The following is a 25,144-nucleotide window of genomic DNA, read 5'->3' as shown; positions in this document are numbered from 1 at the left end:
AGCCAGGAAGAGATCCTAGATGAGGTACCTCCCTTTTGATTCTTTCAATCCTTTTCGGAATATCTCAATTCGGTCAATCCCGAAAATGCAAAGTATTCAAGAATGAGGTCATTTTACCGAATATTTTAGCTCTCCTCCCCTAAATCATTCGGTCCATATCTTATCAGCCTTCCAGCTTGACCGTAGTAATTTCTTGGAAACTTGACGTAATTCAAAGCTTATCAATTGGAAGAACGTGTGCGTTTAGATTTCCTTACGATTTAAAATGAAATTTTTGTATATTTCTTACTTATCTCAAAAATTTGGTGCTCCCCAGACTTTTTAATAAGAGAATTGACCTTGACATTTTGACTTTGGCAAGCACGTTTCACAAAATAGATGCAAATGTAGGTTGCCAAAAATATAAGTGCTAGAAATGGTTGGCTTTAGCGATGATTAAAATTGACGATATCGTTAGGAACTATGGGCCTAGCTCTAATTATAGAAATATAGAAATGAGCCCGGCAGTATGACCTCAATTGAATTGGTTGGTACAACCGAAAAAGTGTTGACATGTATGCACCAGAACCAATAACATTGATGGAATCTTGCCAACAAACATATCTTTCGATTAACTTATCTGAACTGTGGTCAACCGAATTCCAATTTAAATGTGGTCACGATATTCAGCCAAACTTGGTTTCCCAAGCACGATGTCTTCTTTTTCGTAAGCCCTATCAACCGCCCTAAGGGTTTTAAAGAAGCTGATGCCCCCATCTAGGTCTAGCCTTCGAGTTATTAAGTACAGATGTGCTCAGCGTCGACTTAGCACCATCTTTGGTTCCAACTTACATTCTGGCTCTATTAAATTAAGATTAGGTTGCTGGGTGGTTGGGGGCAAAGTCTGAGGTCGAATGCTAACAGCTAGTACTTTTTACGATTTCTGACACCAGAAAATAGAAATAGATTCATTTCAAAATGTTTATTTGATGTAGACTCTTTGCTGTGGATCTGTGCCTGGACCAGGGAAACTCGGGGCAACGATCTGGGAGAACTACGCTTGGTTTCAAAAAGGGAGATAATAGGTGCAACAATCTAACCAAACCATGGATATCTAGGTCGATAAATGACGATCTCAAAACCATGAAATCTGAGGCTGATTTGATAGATTTCTGGACCAGATGTATCTGCATCTAACTAAGCACGTTTCGGATCGTTTTCCACCGTATCTTTCATCTGAATATTTGTACAGTTCGGACTAATGTTTGGAACCGGTTTGGACTCTGAAGTCGATGTATTTGCACATGAAAGCACAAAGTGATCAGGAATGAGCCACAACAAAAAATGTCCAACAAAGCTCATGGAGCATGGATGCCTGATGTTCGGTTTTCCAGTTCTTGAGCATTGTTAGCGAGGCTGACTCATCATTTTCATTGCCCTTGGGGGAGAAAAGTTCAAATCACCTCAACTCGAAATGAATTTGTCAGTTATGGTTTAGTATTGGTGATTTGCTGCTCTATTGGTAATTGTAATTATTTGGTAGAATTAATGTTTTTTAGTATTTGAAGTTAATGGATTTTCCCAAATTGAGGATATTCAGAAAATATATTTTCCAGCCATATCAACTATAGTAATTTTTTTTAAGGATGGAAACCCGTCCTCCCTCCACAAAGATATAGAGATGGACGGGTGATCATATTACCATCATCGAGCGCGATTTATACAAACATTACAAAATCACCTAATATCATAGCATTACCAAACATCACCTAACATCACCGCATTAACTTACATCACGACACAACCAAAAGTGATGATGATATTACTTCTGTGATAGATAATGTTCTGTGACGTCATATCACATTGCAAAACATCACCAAACATCATTGCTGTATTGTGTAATACAATTGGCACCTGCAATGGTCGGGTACAGAGCCGATATCCACGCTGATTATTGGTTACGGATCTGGAGAACTGGATCCATTATATGTAGATGTCCACCACCTCTTCGGCAAGAATATCGATCATTCTAGTAATGGTGTGTCGTGCATTGTCCGACAGCGGTCCTTATATAAACTGCATTAATCTTTTAGGCAACCACAAACGATATTATATGGTCACCGGAACCGACTATTATTGCCCCCACCCCCTCAGCAGCCGAGACATCAAGGATATTATTATACATGCTATTCCACAATATTGATCCCAACACAGAACTCTATGGAACACTAGTGGAGATAGCAAGTTATTAATTCTCCCAAACTGCTATCGATAAACGCAGCGAGCTAGCTGGGTAAAATGATCATTGCATCGTATCATCAATGCATTAAGCGTACACATTACGCAATACATGCTGGCTCTACCCCTTCTATGAGCAACCTCGCAAACATCTTCAGCTCCCACTTAATAGTCAGCTTGGTTGTGTTGAGAAGCAGTTTTTTGTTATCTCCAATCCTGCTGCGAATCTTCAGCAGTCCTTGTTACTATAGGTATTACTACCGCATTGAATGATCTCTTGAGTCAACTCTTCAGTTGAGCCTGTACTCTTATTAAAATAACCTCCGAAAAATGTCGGCAACGGATTGGAGGATGTGACTAGTGAAGAAACGTGGCCTATGAATCTTGTCAATACAACTCTGTAGACACTTCCACACATGTCTAGTTCTGCACATAGTTATCTGAAACGATCCTTTTTTCTTTGCAGCGAACTTGACGTTCCTACGAATTTCCGCCAACTCCTCCCTTGGCCACGCGTTTGGCAGAGTGACATACCAACCTTATCAGACACTATTCCAGTATTCCACCAGCAGTTCGACCTACTCCTGGAAATGTGTATGGTCATTGCGTTGAGATGTAAACATGCTGGCGCAATGAACTATGTCATCCGAATGGCTCTCTTCGAGGGTTTGTGACGTATATGCGACTTTTTTCAATATAAAGCCAGTTTTTTGCTGCCTCATTCACTACTGTATGGCATGGTTACCACAAGCACTGCTCTACCTGTCATCGATACATTACTGTCGAAGTCTCTCTGTCAGGTTTGTTATTATTATTATTATAATTCGCACCTCCGTTTTTAAATGGACTGCAAACGCATGTCCTTTACATCAATGCCGTGTTTGAGATTGATTTGAATCAACGTCGACTCCTGCGGAGTTTTAAATTAAGGACACTTATCGCTTCCATATATTCCGCCATAGTATTTAATATTTAATTCTGCTGATCCCAAGCTCAGACAAACAAGGACAGTGTGAGGCTACATCATACTGTCCAGAGTAACATAAAAATGAAATGCTGAAATCTATTGAATAGGTAAGAGGCAAGCCACGCTACAATCCCTTAAATGGAGCATAGCGTTCAATGCGTCGCTAGCATGTGTAAGATTTTTTTCTTAAACTTACAATTCTCCTCTACTGGTGCACGCCATGTGGTTCTTACGGACACTTTGGGCTAATAAATTGCATACCATAGACGGTAATGGAGTTGTCCTTTCTTATAATATGACCTATCTACTGCTAATTCTGCCTACTCAACAACATATTCCCAGGTCCCTCGTACGCAGGCGCAGCTTCCGGTGGAAATTTCGTCACCGATGACTCGAAAAGAGTAGGTATTAACGAAGGCTTGAAATTTTAAGGAAACAGTGGTGGCCACCCTCCAGTACTGCTTCCACATAACAAAATAGAGAAAGCCGAGGAGATAATCAGCTAAGGCGGATCAGTCCTATTATACCTAATATCAAGCTCGGTAGAAACAGTTCAACTCTGGTTGAATCTCCTAAGTCCCGAGTAATTGGGTCAAGTTCCATGATCCGATGAGAGAACGAACAGATATCCCCTAAGCAAGGCAGCATGAAAAACGTGACGTACAACAAGCAGGAATAGAAACAGCGACATAGTGCAACTTACTTACTAGTAATTAAGTAACGATTATCTGCCTTGTTGTGGTGATCGAGCTCAGCAAGAAAGATCCTCTACAAAACAGAAGGTGACACCTAAAGCTAAGTGATAATCAAAACCTTGAGGCAAGATGTGACTACCATGCCGAGGGTTGCGTGGTCACAGGAGTTAAGATGTGGCCGTGAACGGTAAACTTTGGGTACCAGGCGACCGCGTTCAACTAGGCTTGTCTTGACAAAAAGGAGCTCTGCCGAGATCAACTTACTTTCCCCAATGAAATTGGCATTTTTTTTTTTTTTTGGGGTAGGGTAGGTGAATGCATTTAGGCACACAGTGTTGGACTCCCGATTCGCTAGATCGTCGGACTACCAACTAAACACCTCCCCATCGTCAGAGAGCTAGCCTGGAACCATTTGTCACATTACTTCGGGCTAGCCCCCAACTCTGCCGCCTTGCGGAGTCTTCAAATCAGGGAATTCCTTTCACCAACGGGAGGGGAGAGGAGGAAGGGAACTGTCAGTTCAAGGAAACCCCTGCCATCCGGCTCCTCCACCGGTCAAGTTCTATCTTCCTAGCAACGAGAAAGGCCCGAACGTAATGGGCAACACGGTTCCACCTGTCAGCAGTCCGCAGCATCTCTTCGACAATGAAGAAGAAGAAACTGAAAAACAAAAAACTTAAAAAAAATCGAAATTACATCTCGATCTTGAAGATCCAACCCCGAGTGAAGGGGCAACCCTCAGCTCATCGATGGAGAACCTGAGTCTTGACTGTGACTGTGCAAACTGCTTTCAAGCGGACCGCCTCCCGGCAAATCACAATCCACGGGCTATCCCAAGGTTGAATTGAAAGAAGCATTCGGGGCATCTGCGGCTAACGCAAAACCGAAGAGGCAGGGGTCCTCGGACGACCCCAACTCTTAGGCAGAACGGCTAAGTCTTCATTTGCAGCCAAGGTTATCGAAGCCGATGGATGGGTCTTGCATGACGATACTAATCCATACGATTACGATACTGAGCAGTGCGAATCGTCTTTGAAAAGGCATACACTCTCGTAATCACCAAAAGACCAAAAGAGGAGAATGGTCGATATATGCCCATGAGTCTTTTCGGATTACAAAGTTAATAGTCTTCACCGACGGGTCAGTCACGGAAGATGAATGGAGCAAGGGTGGTCTCGAGTCTGAAGTATATAGATGGCATTACACGCCAATATATCTGATCCAAAATTCGTACCATTTTTAAGGGCGATGGTGAGGATCCCTAAAAAAAGGGCATCATAAATAGGTCATTTAATGTTACTGTTTCAGCCGTAATCTCAAGGCATGTTGTATTAAATTAACAAATGCATCACTTTTCATTTGTCTATTTGGACTACATTCGCTGCCGCCAAAAGTTCAATCTCTGCTGGCAGCCCATGACACCGAGCTTGCCAACCCGTCGTGGTTTCGGTCCGAATTCTGGTCATTTCTAATCGATTTCAATGAACAGATCTCTTTGAGAATTTTTCACAATGATGCAGCCTCATCTCGGCTTCCGCGTTACTACAAGAGGCCGTTCATTGCCATATAGTTAATCAACACTCAGAACCATAGAGGATGCGAGAGAAGACGAGGCAGCTATAAATTCAGAAGTTGTGGCACTGACTGTGATAGTATTTGCTTGATTGAGTCGGTCGTTAAAAATTCAGTTTTATTCAGACTCAATATAAGACCGGAATTAGTGAACTATAGCTCAGGCGTCAATGAACTGGGGTAGGGGTCTCGTCGATGGGGGTACACCTGTTCCTTGTGCACGAAGCACTGGTACAATTTCCATGAAAAAAAAATCAATCACAAAACTGAGGAGATAGCCAGGATGCAGTTGGGCACAGCATGAAAATGCGTCTCCCGGCGTAGCACCTAGCAAAGGAAACAGCAAGGGCTGAAATATCCGACGAGACACCGGGATGCGCGCAGCTAAATAAAGAAGAAAGTGATGCGGCACCTGGAGCGGGTATAGCAACTCCAGTACCTTTCAGTGCGACTGTTTCGGAAAGAAACAGAGAGGAGGTCACTGCGCAGGTCTTAAATAAACTGAGTTAGGAGCCACATTGGTTATTCTTGCGAAAGCAGAAGAGACTTATGAGGGCATTCCCCGCAAAAAGCAAAGACATTAAAAGCCGTCAGAAGCACGTCTGATAAAGTCAAGGAGTACACGAATGATGGAGCACCAAAAGGAAAGGTGGGGAGACGAAGGAGGGGTAGTACTCCAGCTCTGCTCATTAAAGTAATGGAAGGCAAGACCTTTGGGGAAGTGCTTAGCGAGATTCAGGAGATTCACTACAGCTTTTGGAACAGTTGGAGTCACGCTGGAAAGCACTCCGGAGGGTGATGACGATGTAGCTGACACTGTCGCAAAATCAGTTATGATTCTGAAAACAACGCCCTGCGCAACTTCCATGCCAAGGAAGGCAAAGCGGCGTAACAACCCTTCTATATATTGGTGGACGGCGGAAATTGTCGAGCTTCAGAAGGAGTGGCAGAGGCTCTGCCGTTTAATACAATGTTTAAACGACCGGATCGGCCAAAAGGAGACTTCACAGCGCAGTAAACAAAAGCAAAGCTTGTTGTTGGTAGGACCTAGTCGATGAAGTGAGTGGCGATCCGTGGGGATTCAATTATAAATTGGTAACCTGAAAGCTCTGGGCCCGGTAAAAACCATGTTCATCTAAGGGCGATTAGATGGACCCTATTGTACAGGCACCATTCCCTGCATTTCCCGAAAGGGTCGATGAAATCAACGTCCAATTATGGAACTGGCCCGACCCCTCGGAAAGACGACGAGCATATTCCATTCCATTTCATTGGCAGCAGAAGAATGTGCGACAAAAATAGAGAGGCTGCACCACTCGAATCTGTTCCGAGAGGCGGGTGGCATAATCAGCACTAAAAAGCAATGGCATGCAAGCCAGTTGGTGTGGAGTCGTCATCAGGTGATACTGAAACTTGGCCGACTAAATGAAACTTTCCTGATGAGGGTGTCAGGGTACTCAAACATCGCTGACAATGAGGAGGCTCGCCAAAAATTTGGATCCGCAATGATGAGGCCAGAACCAACTTTTGGCATTCGGCCATCCGCTGTCAAGTCTACTCTGAACGGTGTAATTGCAAGGATTCATGCAGCCGAGTGGAAATATTTTAACTCTTGCCGGCAGGCGAAAATCCTTGTGAAAGAACCTAGAACGGAATTTTTGTTGTCTCTCAAGAAGTTGGACATGGAAATCCTAGTAGGGCTTTTTACCGGACACTGCTCCTTAAACTACTATATTGAAAATATCCGGGTGGTGATACAAGGGGCCTACCAAAGGGCTGAGTGCTCAGAGATGCGGCTCCCACCAATAAACTAAACTACTAAGCTAGTATAACTTTGTAGGGCCTCACTCTAATTTCTTCTGAATTTTATCTCGATGCAACAGGTGACAATTTATTCCATCATCTCTTACTCTCCGGAATGTCCCTCCTGCGTAAAGAATTCCTGATTCACTCCCTGTTCACACTGTCGAGAGCCTCCTTGAAATCAATAGTATCTGCGAACGCATTTTTATCTTACGTACAGTGAAGTCCTCGGTGTTTAACGTAGGTACCTGTCTTGAGACTTAATCCTACGGCCCTCTTCAGGCACGGATTGATTTTGTGACCACAATCAGAGCCCCGCTGCGACAAGCAACAATGGTACCAGTCTATACCAAGTGCATGGCTTAGCATTTATACTGGTGGATGCAAGAATTACCTAAATCTCTACCGAACTATGGAGTACGGCACCCGTGTTGATACGCAACACCACGTCGAGGCCCGAAGGTCTCTTCTCGCTTGAGCACAACCATAGCCACCATGAAACTCCCACAAGGGGGCCAACCGCAACCAACCGAGCTGTACTCAGATACGACAGGAATTCTCCTGAAGTATAAGAGTCCAGGGGCTACCTCGGTTCCCATGGAACCAGTATACCCCTGGTAAGGTTTCGTGACCGAAGCCACTTCAGATGAGTCCCCGTGCAGACTCGGGTCTGATCGCCCTTGCTAGGCCTCGGAGCATTCGCCTACTGCATCACGGCCGGCAAGCCAGTGAGATACAGCGTTTCCCGGTGCCACCACGTGGAGGTTCTCCTCGGCCACTTGGTTTTGGTTCAGCCGACAGGGTTGCCGCCCCGTCTTCCCCCCCGCCACCTCAGAGCACCAATCTTACGTACAAATACGTATAAGGTAATACTAGAGGTAGGTAAGGGAATAACTTTTAACCGAAATCAGCAGAATTTACTGTTTTATTATTAACCTCAGCGGATCCTAAAAATAATTTGCCATTCATTATATTTTAATTTAAAATGCAGTGGTTTTGAGATCAATTTCCAGTGTAAAACGCATTATTTCGCATTCATTATCTTTTTGTCGAACCAAATCTTTGATTGCAAATTTATTATGGTATTGATTTCACGGATTAACAAACAAAAAAGTCAAGTTCGTTTAACTTTCCCAGTACAGAGTTAATTGATAAATAAACGCTAATCTGGTGTAAACGACGCGATAACCTACTCGTAAAGTCCCATTTCTTTGTGTAATATTTCAGGTACAGTTGCACTGACTGCACGCGACTGCATTATCTTTTTTTAAATGACAAAAATGCACTTTATTATAAGAACCGATTGAGTTATCAATGTTGTGCAAGTAAATCCATAAATAGGTTCATCCATTATTGCTTGCGGAAAGGTACCTAAAATTGATGTGGTTGGTATTGGAGGACCGGGTACCTCTTGAGTACACTATCCAGATCACGAACTAAATTAGTGAACAATATCCTATTCCGCTCATAAAAGATGCATCCAATTTGCCTGTTGAACCAATCCAACGCAAAAGAGCAATTAACTCGAATAAGAGCTGGATACCTTCTCAAGGTACGTCAAGGCATCCCAGGACGTCAGAAGGGTGAGTTACTTAGGGTTTTCGAATGGCTAGATTGGTTGGAGGGGGGGGGGGGAGGTTGACGTAGATATTTGAGTGTACGAGTTTTATTCGTAGTCAAAGTAATACCTGATATTCGCAAATGATAAGTTGCTCCTGGATACTGCAGGAATAAGGAGCCGCTCCTCTCAAGGGGTAACTTTTGGAAACCGAACATTGTAGCCCCGTAACAACTGGGGAGGCAACTGAACCTGGAGGAGCAATATTGGCAGTTTCTGCCCCATTAGCAAAAGTATGTTAGAGGCTAATAAGGAGGTGTACCAACAACTGAGATACGCATTCCAGGTCAACGTATACTCCTCCTGGCCAAACATTTTCTGAACTAGTCACATAACGCTTCCTCAATAGGAAATACCCAGGGTGTGTGTGTGTGCGTATGGTGGGGGAGAAGCTACAGCTTCTGAGCACTCAGGCCGTGTTGGCCCATTGTACTCGCCTCCCCCGTCTAACGGAAAATTACGGATTCGTTAACGTGTCGCAGGATTTCCGTTAGTGGATGTGATGCATCGGCACCAAAGATCTGATCCCTGATGCGTCCATAGGCGGGACATTCACATAGGAAATGCTCCGTAGATTCCGCTTCCTCATTACAGGAGGGACACGTATCATCTTCGGTAATTCCTATTCTGAACATATGCCCAGCTAGTGAATTATGGCCTGTCAGAATGCCCACAATACACCTGCAGGTCCTCCTGCTTTTCGACAGGATAAACTTTGCGATACGTATGTTCGGTGCTGGCAGGAAAAGTTTGGTGTGTCGAGCAGCATTTAGGCTCTGCCACCTGTCATTATGGGAAACTTCTTCCCAGTTTTTGAAAACAGATTTAGCCAATGCTACTGATACTCCAATTATTGGCTCCGATCCCGGCATAGGGGAGATTGACCCCTCTTTCGTCCGAGATTTCATTTCCCTCTATGCCACAGTGACCAGGTACCCAGAGTAATTCCACCGTATTCAATCTAGACATAGAGTACAAACGGTTTCTGCATTCCTGAACGATTTTCGAGGTGATCAAAGGACTGCTCAATGTCCTCAGCGCAGCTTGACTGTCACTGCAGATTGCGATGCGCCTGCCCTTCAACCGGTCGTCAATCACCCAGTTTGCCACCCTTAGGATCGCATAAACTTCGGCTTGAAAAACCGTTGCATATTGTCCCAGAGGAAAAGCCCACTTCTCGTTTTTATTCGAAAGGTAGACTCCGGCTCCAGAACACTCTTCTGTTTTTGAGCCATCGGTGTAGAAGACTTCCGTATATCCCGCCACGCATTCCTCTGGGTCTTCCCAGTCCTCTCTACGCTTCAGGGTAACTACATATCTTCTACCAAACAGATGTATGGGGACACGAGAATCGGAAGGCATTGTAAGAACTGCATTCAGCCCTCCCAGTAACTCTTCCAATGCTCTATGCCCCCCACATCCGTTGTTTTCCCATAGATCTAATAGAATTAGCCTATGAACTGCTCTCATTGCAGCGCTTTGAATAAATATATCCAGCGGCTGCAAATTGGGTAGCGCATTCAGAGCTGCGCCGGATGTCGTGCTCATGGCACCAGTGATACCCAGACAAACAGTTCTTTGCAGTGCGGCTAGTTTACGGTGAAAACCTTTTTGTCTCACCTTCACCCACCACACTACGGATGCATATACGAACATCGGCCTAATGATGGCAACGTATATCCACATTACCACATGAGCCTGAGTCCCCATGTCGAGGCAAAGGTCCGTCTGCACAGCCCATAAGCTGTGAGAGCTCGTTTCATCTTTACCTCTACATGTTTGTTCCAAAGAAGTTTTTTATCTAGAGTGACTCCCAGATATTTCACTTCTCCGGAGAGTTGAAGGGTAGTATCCCTCATCTCAGGGAGACAAAGTCCATCCAATTTTCTCCTTTTTGTGAATAAAACCATTGTAGTTTTATTTGGATTAACTGACAGGCCATGTCTAAGGCACCAGCTGTCTATCAAATCAACGGCACGTTGTATATTCCTACACACCGTTCCTGGATCCCGATCAACAGCAAGTACAGCCACGTCATCAGCATAAGCTTGAGCGTGTATTGGCAAATTTTGCAGTTCGCATAGCAGTGAGTCGATCAGCATACTCCACAGAAGCGACGAAAGCACACCTCCTTGGGGGCAGCCCTTCGTTGCTTCCGTAGTCGGGTAGCGATCGACCCCTACCTCAGCGCACAACAATCTCTGCATTAGCATAGCATGGATCCACTTAATTAAAGCATCATCAACACCATGCGCTCTGGCGGCATCACAAAGTTTTTGAAAAGGCGCACAGTCAAAAGCCCCTTCAATGTCCACGAACACCCCCATCGTGTACTCACCATTCAAAGTTGCATCCTCTATCTTTGTGACCAAAGAATGAAGAATGAATGACTCACAGGACTTTCCACGTTGGTAAGCATGTTGGTTTTCACTAAGTGGGTGTGACCTAAGTGCGTTTCCACGAATGTGACGCTCCACCAGTCTCTCCAAACCTTTCAGCAAGAATGAAGTCAAGCTGATCTGTCTGAAGTTCTTTGGATTAGAATAGTCATCTTTCCCAGGTTTCGGTATGAAAACTACCTTAACCTGTTGCCAAGAAAAAGACACGTAGCCCAGAGCAAGACATCCTCGAAAAATATTTCTTAGGGGTCGCTCTGAATGGTCCATACCCTCCTTTAGCATTGCCGGATAGATGCAATCCATGCCAGGTGCTTTGAAATGTTCAAAGCGCACTATGCCAGCTCTCACCTTTTCATTGGTAACAACCGTTTTCGCAGTGTTCCAGTTCTCCTTGCAACACTTGCGTATTGAAGAGGTTGCAAGAACCGTCAACTCTCCCCCTACCACTTCTCTCACCCGTTCTCCCGGCAGGTGTACTTCCAGGAGGGTCTGTACTGAGTCCAGTCTGGAGCTCGTGAAAGTACCGTCGGGTTTTCTAAGAGAATCCAACTTGGCCGACTCATCCTTTTTGAGGACTCTGCACAGCCTTGAAGTCTCTCTTTCGCCTTCCAGTTCCTCACAGTACGCTCTAAAAGAGTCTCGTTTCGAACACCTAACGAGCCTCTTATATTCACGTTGTGAGTTCCTGAAATTTAACCAGTCTTCGTCCTTGTTACTTTTGCAAGCACGATTTAGAAGTCGCCTGGTTGAATTCCTGAGTTTTTGCAGTTCTCGGTTCCACCAAGGAACCGTTTTACCGCTTTGGCCTCGGAAAATAGGACAAGCCTCTTCATAGCACTCTAAAAGTGTGCAGTTCAGAGTTTTCAATTCATCTTCCAGCACCAAAAGAGTCCTTAGTCGCCTAGGGAACTGTACTTTATTGCCAAGAAGTTCATTGAACTTTGCCCAATCCGTTTTCCTAGGGTTCCGTCTTTGTATTGCAGACTGTTCGCCCGCAATAGTCAGATTGAATTGTAGATTGCAGATCGGTGATCTGACAGTGAGACCTCGTCTAACAATCGCCAGTGTGTAATCAACTCTAACAATTTTGGGGTACAGATTGTTAGGTCAATTACTTCGCATCTTCTCGGTCCCACGAACGTAGGGGCGCACCCTACGTTTGCAGTCATAAGACCAGCTGAAGTGATGAAAGCAAATCGCTTCTCTTCTCTTGGATTGCATTTGCTACTGCCCCAACAGATATGTTGAGCATTCGCATCGCAACCTATTAAGAGTTCGAGACCACTTGATTCTGTATACTGTATGACCGTAGCTAAGTCCTGGGAACAATATTGTCTCAGCATAGTTGCCTCTAACCGTGTTGACATCAGGACGCAAGCTCTCGGTCTTATGGATATTTTGTTGTAGAAGATAGCCCCCTTTACTGATCCAATGCCACAGATTCTGTTAAATCGAACCCACGGTCCTTGCACCAGAAAGATATAGGGGAAATCCTGTAGCTTTGTCATTCTCGCTGCGAACAGGTAGGAGGGAGCTTTGGCATGCTGCAGGTTGATTTGACCAATCTTTATGTTTTTCGACATAAACTTAGTCTATTGTCTTATGGAAAACAGTTAGAAGCGTATGCGGCAGTCCGCGTATGACGGGGTTTCCCCCACACCGTACTGGCAGAGACTCGATCCCCTCGTGATTGATTTCTCTGAGAAAAGCCGTACTTGGAAGTACCGCAATTCCCATGTTCTCATCCACGAAAGATCTCATCTCATCCCGCAGAGCATTCGTCTGTTTTCCACTTAGCACCTTAATTGGTTTGCGGTGTCCAGGTTGCATAGATTCGATCACTCGAACTGGCATCAAGTCAGTTCCGTTCACGTCTCTGGCTTCCCTTCCTTCCGCCTGTTCCTTGGAAGGTGTAAGAGAAGTTACTAGCAGGTAGGATTCACTCTGTAGTCCCTTCCCCAGTGCGAGCCCCCATACGGGGGTTCCTCCCTTGTATGCACTATCTTCCGCGCACGTCTCCATTGTGGGAGAGCGCACCGAAGATGCTGCAATTTGCTCTATGTGTGTGAGTCGAAGATCATCATTGTTCTTCGCTCTCAAAATGGAGATGATGCCCTACAGTTTCCTGATATGACTGAATTTCAGTCTATATAGGAAAAACTGGAGCACCATATGGTGACTTCCCCTGAGCACATTCAGACTCTGTTGGTCCAATTCGAATACCAAGTTGAAGCCCTCCACGTTTGTAGATTGGTCCTTCCTGGCATTCATGAACTTTACCCTCCAGTGTGCAAAGTCCATGCCCGGGTTCTGTTCACCCAGCATGCGGATGATGTCCTCTGCCTTCTTTCGAGGGCCCGGTAGCCAACATCCGACATGTTCTGTCCTGCGTAGCTCAGTGTTCACAATCCGGAACTCAAAGTTGGGATAACCTGCTGGAGCCACTTTAAGGCAGCCTCGTCAGTGCACTCCCAATGGAGAAGCCCATCACGAAAACCTTGATTGTTAAATCGTGGCTTCGTTCCAGGCTCCAGCATTTTTTTCCACACGCATTCCCGGAGGATGGTAAATTGTCTCTCTAACATTTTGCCATCCTTGGAGGAAACTCCCACGGCAGCAGTCAGAACAGAGGCTGAAGCTTGCGCATACGTCCTCTTCCTTCCCGCCTTCGGTTCGCATTCCTGTGGGAGGGACCAGCTTCATTGAGATCTCTCTCGCTGATTTGATCACCTCCCGGCACAACGCTCCTAATCCCCGCTAGACGAGTGGATATAAGCTCTGGTGCGGAGCACAATAAAGCGTTGGCCACCGCAGATGTGTTGGTCTTACGCTTCTTGCGCGCATTACCGCTGACAGAAGAGTCTGGAGCGTCCAGTGTGGATCTTACCGGGGTTTCCAGTTCATCCCCACCTTCCGCCGGAGATTCCGCTTCCTTGCGTCCGATTTCTCTGGACGTTACCGCGCCTAGTGGTACAGCCACGTCCATGTCCTCATTCCCAAGGTGCTTCATCTTCCTTCGCAGTGCTCTCATCTGCCGTCGGCTTAGGGCCTTTCCAGGTTCACGGTATCCGGACCGCTTGGATCCATTTCCACAGACTGGCGTTAAACCAGTAGCGTCCACGTCACCAGCTTCCCGTTCTTCCGCTCTTCCCAGTAAGGATGAAGGAGAAGGTTCTGACAGGCAGGATTCAGCCTGTAGTCCCCCCTCCTTAGTGGCAGAAGTTCCCTTCTGCCGGGCCTTCCTCTTCCACTTGCGGGTAAATTTGGGCTGTAGTACCGCGGACGGGCCGGCCATAGTCGGATTTCCAGTTTCTCCCAATTTGAGAGTTTCCGTACTTTCCTTTCTGGCTAACTTCGCCGTAGGCACTAAATGCAAACTTTCCACTGAGTCGGAAAGCATGTCTTCTACAGATTGATCAATAGGCGAGTATGAATGTGGTAAGGCCTCCAAAATCCGCGCCTCGGCCGCCACCTGATTGCTCATGGTCGCGGGTGGATTCGAAGTCTGTGACTTCTTACCACTTGGAGAGTTTATATCCATCGTTTCCATATTCATATTTTGGACACCCTTAGTGTAGTAGTAAACTACTACAGGCTCCCCCATCACGACAAGGTGGTGTCCGAGGGGGAGATACCCAGGGTACTAGGAGTATGATGGTTGAGAACAGGTTGCCTTCTATTCACTGATAGCTCCTTAGGTAAGATAGAACGTTACTGTCCTGCAACCACTCCAGTAACTCAAGTGTGCTTAACATTTTCCCAAATGTAGTTATCCAAATGGAAAAAATCACTTCTTTCCATTTGCTTCCCGACAATTTGAACTTCTCCCAATCACAAACTGCATCCAATTATAATTACTTAAAGCAATCTATATTACAGCTTCCCTACTCGATCATCGTTCGGAAGAGTCAATCACTGGGTGAAGCGATAAAGTAACATTGACTCCAAGGCTAACAAACTGACCAAGTTCCAAAGACCCTGGTGGTGAATCAAGCTCGCTAACAGCCCCGACATGCGCTAGATCTTAACGCTTTTAGTACTCTTTTAGAGCACAGCCGTTTAGAGTTATCTTAATTGAACAAAGAACCGCGAAAGTAGTGACAAAAACAATGTTCAGTTGAACAAAGTACAGATGTAATATGTAATTAACAAAGGCGCTTGATTATGCATTGTTAGCACTCAGTTATCGTTTAGGGTTGTTGTCGTCATTTCAGTGAACATTGATATTTATGAATCTTTTGTTTGCGCCCAGCACTTATGGTTTAAAGTTTTATAGTTTATGGTGTAGTGCCAGCATTCCGGGATGATTCATTTGTTAAAATAACCCCAGAAATTCTTATGGTCGAAATCGTTCTTGCCCGGCGGATTGGCTCAGTGTTATTGCATGGTAAACAGGAAATTCTGCCAAGTTCGATACTGACTGTTGATAATGAGATAAATCGTCCAGAAAATTGAGAGTTCCCGAGATATATTCCTGAGGTTTCTCTTACGGATAAAGTAATGGCAGACGCAATTATCACAAACACAATACAACCTAAAAATATTGATTGCGGAAATTTCACTTTTCAGGAGAGCGAAAGTAACTGCTTCAATCTTATATTTAAAGTCTCTGAACCGTAAAGGCAGCCGTTCTAGTAAACCTGTCAGTTACGCCTAAACAGCCCATGGACAACCTGTGGCCCCGACCTGTGTTGGATTCGACTAGCCTATCAGTTCCGACTGTACAGGCGGCCAATCCGTTGGGGAGCTCCGTCTCCATGTACTCGAGGAAGGCGATCAGACCAGAGTCTGCAAGGGACTCATCTAAATAGCTGTTGCTACGAAGCCTCCCCGGAGGTTATCTGGCACCATGGGGGCCGAGATGGCCTTCCCACCGCATATGTCGCCCCGGTCGTCTCAGCCCGGTTATTTGCGATTGGTCCCCTTGTGGGAGTTTCATGGGGGTTGTAGTTATATCCTCAGCCCAGGCAGAACTACTTGTCGGTTCACGCGTGGAGTTGCACGGTACAACTTGGGCAGCCTACCCCTTAGTTGCGGTAGACGTGTCCGCTAGTATAAATTTTACCCCTGCACTCAGTAGAAACCAGTACCATGGTAGGGCTCTGATTATGGTCTCCAAATCAATCCGTTTCCGAAAAGGGAGGTGCTCACATTAAAGCCCCTGAACCCTCATGTACAGACGGCCGTTGAATAATCGATTGAAACACGATTCAGTCCCCTGAGGTTCGCGGACAGGCGTCTGGGTAGTGAGCGTTCTGTTCAACAAATGAATTTTCTGACCGATGCCTTTCACCGTCAGGGTTCAACTGATGATGCCGTCTGCATGCTGGTACGTCTTTGGAGTTTTCACTTCAAGAGGCGGCCGGATGGACTGCTCAGGCATAGCGACCAGAGCGTGTATGGCTGGACTAAGAAATATGATATTGCTAAGAATGTTCGTTGTCCATGGTTGTCCATTTTTGACAGCGGGTTTCAGTCAATTTCCCCAACTTTCTAAAAATTTGAAATTTGGATGTTATTTGTCATCCAGCGGTTAAAAAAAAGCAAACCGAGCGGAGTTTTCTTTATCGGTTAAATTATTTGTTAAACATCACAAATACTATATTTCGGGAACCAACTTTCCCTTCATTAGCGAAATCCATAAAATTCTCCCTAAACTGTTTCTTTTTCCCCAAAGTATCCTCTTTTCCTTTGTGGTTTCAAGTTGTATCGTTCTGGGACGACCCCCTTTCTCGACCTTCTCGAAAAAACAATTCACACACATTGGTTACGAAGTATCTGTTTCTCCCTTGTACAAGTATCTCTTTGAACCACCAGGAATACTTTAACTTTCCAACAACTTCTTGGATAATACTTTGTTTTTTCCCTGTTGGGAAAAATGGGCTTCATTAGGTACGTTTACTAGCCAAGGTCGTCTAATAGCAGTTCAATCCCCATTCAAAGCTTAACACATGTTGTTCCCTCCACTTGTCTCTGGTATTGTACTATTATGCGCGTTTCTTTGTCCAAATAGTTCTTTCTATTATTTCCCGTGCATACTCCCCTTCCCTCCATTATTCTCGTGTATACGAAGAACTCTTTAAAAGTTATTATATTTGAAATCCTACTGCAACGTGTGATCCGTTCCCTTAATTGTTTGTAAAAATCTAGAAACCAACGATAATTGACCATTGATAATAGGATTGCCGAAAGAGGAAAATGAAGTTTAAAAAAAAATCTCAATTTAGATCAAGGATCATCTTTAGCAGCCGAAGACTACCTAGAGGAAGAGCTACCCCAAAACCTTAAAAAAGTTAGTGAAATTGACGGTGAAGCTGCACCACAATGTTCTGTTGACACGCGCTTGTTTGCCAGCTCGCAAATGTGGGCATTATCCTTTGAGCACTTCAGTCCCTTAGGTGTCATTTTACAGAAACTTCACGTATTCTTAACCTACGCGATCGAGAGGGAAAATCAGGACGAATGACAACCTTCTGCCTCAGATGTGCAATAAAGCGTAGCCCTTGGAGTTCCCACCCTGCTTTGACGTTTCCAGCCCATTAAATTGGAGAATGCCTCTTTGTTAAGATGATCTCTGCGGGTTAGAGAGGAGGATCAGAAGAGGAAGCCCTCACCAAATAAAAGTAACTTTTCAAAGAAAGAATATATGGCGAAAGTCACTCCAGACGTGTCCAGGAACTAGGGGAACTTTCTCAGATCACTCAACGAATCCCAACAGAGCGTCCAAACAGTCCAGTTTTCGCTAACAGAAGTGAAAGAATATTGGAGTGGAATTTGGGGGTTACCCGCCCAGCATGCTAAGTGGATCACCGCCGGAGGCGCCCGCCATGCCATTATGCCGAGCATGAGTTTTACGGATGTTACCGAAGAAAAGGTTCAACCAGCCATAAACAGTTCGAAGAATGGGAGGGGCCCAGGTCTGGATCATAATGAAAGAGCGGGTGGATAATGTTGGACCATCTCATATCTGGCTGCACTGTCATGACAACGGTGTAATGCATGAACAGGAATAATGCTGTATGTAACATGATTCATTAAAACTTTGGATACAAGCATGGTCTGATCACGGGAACATGTCCGGTTTACCAATATGAGCCGCAGGCAATACTTGATAGTTCTGCTTACAGTATATATTGGGGCCGCCAAGTTTTAACTGATCGCCAAACACCACACAACAAGCCTGGTGTGCTGGTAGTTGACAAGACGGATCACTCCGCGTATATTATTGAAGTTGCTACCCCCGTAATAGCAACGTTGAACAGAAATACGTAAAGAAGAAGGTGAACTATGAGCCACTGGCACCGGAGATCAAAGAAATTTGGCGTCCCATAATATTGTCAGCTACAGGTATTGAACCTAAATCCATCACGGCTTCCCTCTTGGGACTCTCAGTCTGGTTCAAATCATACAGGAATATATCATTCTGCGTACGTGTTCGATGTAGCGGGGAGCTTTCGACGGACTCTCCCACTAACCTAGCACCGGCCACCACCACCAGCGCCCCTTTTTCTTTTAAGTAGGTAGCATCGTCCGAGCCTAAATGCTTGGAACTTAGTGCTTGGATTAGGTAAAATGTGGCATCCGTCGAGATTAGGATAACTCGGAAAAAAATTTGAATAATCGATAAATGCTAATAAAAAACTAACAGCACACTAGCATCGGTATTTAATGGCAGCACAAACGTTTAGGCAAATTAATTCAGATACCTTTTTGCAGTCGAAAATGAAAATTTACCGAATATTGTTGCAAGTTTCGGCGCATCTTCCCCTGACAGCAGTTCTTCATGAACTTCCCGAGTCCAGCCGTTCACCAATTCACCTTCTTCAGCCGATCCAGGCTCCACTAATTTTACTTTGGTTCACTTCGACCTTAAACTTCAAATTCAACGGGGTTGGGGCCATAGTAAAAACGGCCCCGAATTTTTCCCATTGATAAAACGATTTTTACGTTGATGTCGGAATATAAATTAAGAAATTGGAAACAGTTTATTGGAGAGGCTAAGAGGCGCTGAAACATGAGAAAAAGACGAAATGGTGCATATTAGGAAATGCATTCTCTGACCAGATTGTCACTGGACAAGGTGAATGAAATTTTGCACATGAACCCACGAACGCTACTTACTTCAACAAAATTCTCAATAATAAGGAAATTACTACGATGAAAATTACATGCAACTTTGTAGTAATAATAGTAATCGTTGATGCACCAATCCAATTGAATCAGGGCCTTGAAGTGGAACATGGGGCCCGTAAGCTTCGTAGTCCTACTAGTAGAGTCAACCCACCTGGCGCTTTGCGAGGACTCGTTTTGGAGCTTGCTTCACCCTTGGTGTTCATGCAAATTACCTGGTGGTCACTGTGAATATAGTGCTAATCAACTTAACAGGCCATTTTTCTGGCTAAAGAGACACTCACGTATGTCAAGTTCACTATTGAATCCAGGCCCCTTTATCTTAAAATATTTGAGGTCCCAAATTTCGCGGGTACTGTGTTAAGCTTCATGAATGCTTCGATGGGAATACGCGCTATTACATTTGTTGTCCATGCGTTAGAATCTCCTGCTATTATTACCGGCCCATGTTCTATCTTGCCCAAAAGCAGAGTGGTCAACATTTGGTCATGCTCGACAATGATAGCGGCGGGAAGAACATGACAGCTGCATATGTCAACTACTTTCACCTTCTCCCTGATGAATATAGGCAAGAGCTCTGAAAGCCATATATACTTCAGGATTGTACAAACTCGTTCCCTTTGATCCTGGTAGATTGCCTCGTTGTATATGCAGAAATCTTGAGCCAGCCAATGTGATGGTTGGCAATTTCCCTCGCGATACCTCAGCCAAAGATTTTACGTGGTGAAGGTGTAGTAACAATCGAGCTTGGGTACTGACCATTCATTATGTTTTTGAGCCATTCTCTGATGCTGCAGTTTTTTTTCCTCTTCTAATATCGCACTCGTTTGATATCTAAATCAAGATTCTCCTTTTCACTGGAAAGCATTCATTGCTTTGGCTTTGGCCTCCCTGTCATTATAGACCTAGCCTGAAATCGTTTGACACATTACTTCGGACTAGCCCTTCTGCTCTCCCGGTTTTGGGAGCCTTCAAGTCAGAAAATTCCTTTCACCAATAGGAAGGGAGGGGAGAAAGGTAGTTGTTAGTTTAGGGAACCCCTTGCCATCCGGTCCCTCCACCGGTCGAGTTCAATCTTCTTCGCAACAAGAAGAGTCCGACCATAATGCGCAATACGACTCCAGCTGACAGTCCTCTTCAGCAATAATTTGACAATGTTGTCTGAAGAGAGCTTCCCGGTGTCTGCATAAAGCTACTGGCGTCAAGGTTGTCAAGGAGCTGTGCAGTCCATGTGCTCTTTGGTTCATTTTGTCAAGAGATTTGCCACTCGTGAAGTGCCCACGAAAAACGGGCCGTGGTTGCCCGTCGAGAACATCAACGCACCCCTCTCAAGTTTTCGTCTTTATGGCGGAAGATAGCTTTACGCTCATTGACAAGGAGGGCAAGAGGCATCACTCACGTGATCACCGTCACCGCTGATAACCAGACGCCGCTCGCAAAACTCCCCGCCTCTGCACTTGAGCAAGGCGCTTTTGATGCACTTCCTTGTCAAGGCCATCAGCCCAAACCTCCGCGCAATAGAGCAGAACCGACTGCGTTGCCTCCATGAAAAGACGTCTCCTAATAGATACAGAGCTCCCAACATTTGCCGTTAGCCGACTCAAGGCCGAGACTCCAGCTGCAGTCCTATCTGCTGCTGCTTTGATTTGCTCGAAGAAGCTCATCTTCGAGTCGAGCATTAAACGGAGGTATTTAACTCGATTTAATCGATATGGGACGCAGGGTCGGGATTCTCTTTCTGGTCAAGATGAATACTTCAGGCTGAAACCATGAGCAGTCGCACACCCGGTTACTCATGGCATCAATATGTCAAGTCTGCTTTGCGCCTGTTAAACAGTGCGTCCGGCAACAAGTAATGCAACGTCGTCTGCATAACCGACCAAGCGCGATTCTGCGGGCATGTCGAGTCTCAGCAAACTATCGCAAAAAGCGTTCCAGAAGTCCGGCAAGTCTGGCCGTTGGTGGAATATCAGATTGTAGACTTCCGCCGGGATGCCATCAGGACCTGGCGCCTTCTTGTTTTTCAAAGTGCTTCTTAGAGGATTCCATTCAAGAGCATAAGGCTACACTATAGGATTACAATATTCTGTAGGAGCCAATATGATCAGAATTGCGCTCGCCCGTGATTATTACCCCGATTTGACTTAGGTACTTATTCACAGCTGAGTCGACTGGTATCTGAAGTCGAGTTACGAGTTACGCTGCCTCCAGTGCAATTTGAACCGCGACAGTCAATTTCGGTAAAGTATTTTTCGGTGGCTAGCCACTTTGTTGTCCTGATGTCTGGATGCACTAAGTCGTGAACCGCGTGAAACACTTCCTTGCGAAAGGTGACCGGGGTCCCTTTTCCGAGTCTTCGTAGCAGAGAGAAAGGTTCGAGCCGAAGATAGGCAACTCCCGAAATTTGGACTTGGGGTTGGATTTGAGGCTCTGAAGTACTGCGTCATCCTCCTGTGCCTTGGCGATAGCCGAGAAGTCGAGTGACGCGGGGATGTTTACCTTGTAGACATGTGACAAAGCGTCAGCAACTATGCTGTCCTTGCCGGGCACGTGCTGTATGTCGGATGTAAGCTGGCTTATAAAGCTCAGGTGTCGAAGATGACGAGGGGACGCTTTGTCGGGCTTTTGGTTCAAAGCGTCCGTGAGAGGGTTATGGTACTTGAACACTGTGAACGGCCTGCTTTCTAGGGAGAAACGGAAGTATTTAATGCTCAAGTATGCGGCGAGCAGTTCTCGATCATAAGTGGTGTAGTTCCGTTGAACGGGATTTAACTGTCTGAAGAAGATGTTCAACGGCAGACTTGATTCATCTTTTGGTGAAGAGCAGCACCTACTGCGATGTCAGAGGCATCAACAAAAACGGCTAAGGGTGCATCTTGTCGAGGAAATGCCAAGAGTGTAGCATCATCCAGTTGTTGACGGGATTTATCGAACGCACGGACAGCCTTTTCAGACCACACAATCTGTCTTTTGTGTGTATCTTTTGTTTTGAGGCCAGACAAGTGCGCGTTCAAAACGGACTGGTGTAGAAGTTTAGCATGCCCAAGAACCTCCTCAACTCCTTCACGGTTTTCGAACGCGGGAAGCTTGCAATCGCTTACACCGTATTCCGTCAGGGGAAATGGAGTGGCCGAGAAATCTCACCGTATTTGAAGGAAATTGCATTTCTCAACGTTTACGACTAAACCGGCATCAAGGAGACATTGAAAGATGCACTCGATGTGGGCTAAGTGCTCAGACTCAGTGGAAGAAGCGACCAAAACCTCATCCAAATACACGAAACAGAAGTCGAAGTTTCGTAGGACCGAGTGAATGAACCTTCAAAAGGTTTGCGCCGCATTGCACAACCCGAAAGTGATCCGTGTGAATTCGAAGAGTCCAAAGGGTGTACATATTGTCGTCTTTGGAATGTCTTTTGGAGCTACAGGGATTTGGTGATATGCCTTGGCTAAATCTAAAGTCGAAAAGATGCGGCAGTTTGCGAGATGATGCGCAAAGTCGTGGATGAGCGGAATTGAATATCGGTCTGGAACAGTCTGTGCGTTTAGCCCCGTGTAAATTCACGTCTACCACAAAAAACCACCCCCACAGGGGCGCCATGGGGAAGACCAACTGTTTGAAGATCTGCAGATATCCTGTTGAACGAATTGCTCAAAATCTTTCCGCGCAATAGCCAGCTTCTGGAGTGGTAGAGGACGCACCTTCGAGAAGATCGGGGAATCAGGGGGGTTAATGTGGTGCTGCACATTGTGCTTCACTGGTTTAGAGAGAGACTACATTCGGTAGTAATCTGGCTGAATTTTTGGAGGAGTGCCCGAACACGAGAGTCAAGAATGCTTCTAAAAGTACGGAAAAATTGTTATTTAAACGCGATTTGACCCGGCGAATTAAGACTGGTGGTGGAATCTATAAGGGACTTGTTCTGCAAGTCCACCAGCAACCCATAGTGACACACGAAGTTTTGCGCCTAAAATGGGGAAGCTGACATCCGCCAGGATGAATCGCCACGGAAACGTCCTACGCAAGCCAAGACTCACAGTTGTTGATTCGAGAGAAATTTGTCAAGTTTCAAGGGTTGAGGGAATAGCCGGCGGTGAGGGGGAACGGGAAGAACCGAAACCTCTGCAACAGTATCTACGAAATAACTGGGCCTGCTGAGAGGGTCATAAATTGTTAGGCGACGTGGCGCTGCGTTCTAGGTGGCCGTTGTCAGGACCACCCGCGGACCTAGTTTTTTGTGGTAGGCACGAATTTACACGGGATCGTACATATGGTAGCTTTATCGCTGAATCTACGATGGTACCAACGAATGCTTCGGTCCGTAGGTTGTCCCGACGACCTGCTACCCGATCGGCCATTTCGAGCAGTAGACTGCGATCTGGCGCCCGAACGCTGAGCGTCCAGCGCCAGCCGCTATAGTTGGACGCCCGTGCATCTCATACACCTTATCGAACGCAGCTGCCAGCGCCTCCAAAGAACCGGAGACGCAAGTGAGGACTGCCTGGGTTGATTTGAAAATACATAAAAATAAGGAAGAACGTCTCTGGGAATTCACATAAAAAAACACTAATTTAAAGGTGAAAATAGTATAGGAAATTAATACTTGATATACTTCATATTATATTTAAAATATATTTAAAACAAGACCGGGGTTCAACGAGAAAGGCCTTCAATAAAATTTTAAGAGATTAAAAACCATATTTAGTATATAATGCTAAATAAGGTCGAGTTGAAATTCTGATCCCACATTGGGCGCCATTTGTAAAAAACTCTAAGATGTGCTGGGAAACCCAAAAACCACTTATACTTGACATTTATGCTAGTGGTATTTCCTTAAACTGGTGGTATTTCGGACAATACAGCATTTTTGGCGGGAATGCATACATAATAAAGGTTATTTCAAATTCTTATACGGCTCCAAGATGATGTTTCCATAATAAGAAATTGCTAAATTCAATGGTTGCAATTGGCATGCCCTTTCTGACTTCAACCAACATATTCAACTTTTCGAACGGTAGGGGCATGTGAAGTCAGACGTCCATCCAAAGGAATTAAATAATGAGATCTAGCCTTTGAGTATTTTAATTGGAATTGTTCACGAAGGATATCCCAAAGAGGTAGCTATATACATATATAGATAATTATAGACGCAGTGCATCAACTTCCAAAGGTAGCTCTGGCATGAAGTAAATTCACTTTTAATTTACACAAGGAGATGGCGTGGGAAAATGTTAATAGAACTCCCCCGAATCGAAAGCATAACTACCCCATTTCCCACGTATTTTCCGTGGAAAATGGTACAAGTCGTTACCAACCGTCAAACATCCCATCTAATTGCGTAACTCCGTACCCTATGCACTTACATCCCACAGTGCAACATTTGAATAACTTTAGCGTGGGTCTCTCTTCCCACCCCCAACTGGGTACGTTACGTGCACCTGCAAGCGATTGAAAACAAAAGTTCAAAATATCCAATAATCGTCAGCGTTACGACGCTTATAATCTAATTTGTCAGATACTGCCTCACGCCTCAACCTTGAATTCATAAGATTTCCGCTATATGTACTACGCCCGGTGAAGTGCAACCGCGAGTGGGTCACCCGAACTCAGCGCGGAGCTACAGTGATTCAGTTGACTGACCGATACCCAGCGACAAGTAGCTTCCGTCTCGGGAACAATGCGATGAGTGGCTCAATTCACCCAAACTGCACTTAGGTACCGAGAGTCACACTTACCCCCGTGC

The sequence above is a fragment of the Hermetia illucens genome, chromosome 1 (assembly GCF_905115235.1).
Source record: "Hermetia illucens chromosome 1, iHerIll2.2.curated.20191125, whole genome shotgun sequence".
Taxonomy (NCBI): Eukaryota; Metazoa; Arthropoda; class Insecta; order Diptera; family Stratiomyidae; genus Hermetia; species Hermetia illucens.
This window is presented reverse-complemented; position numbering follows the sequence as displayed.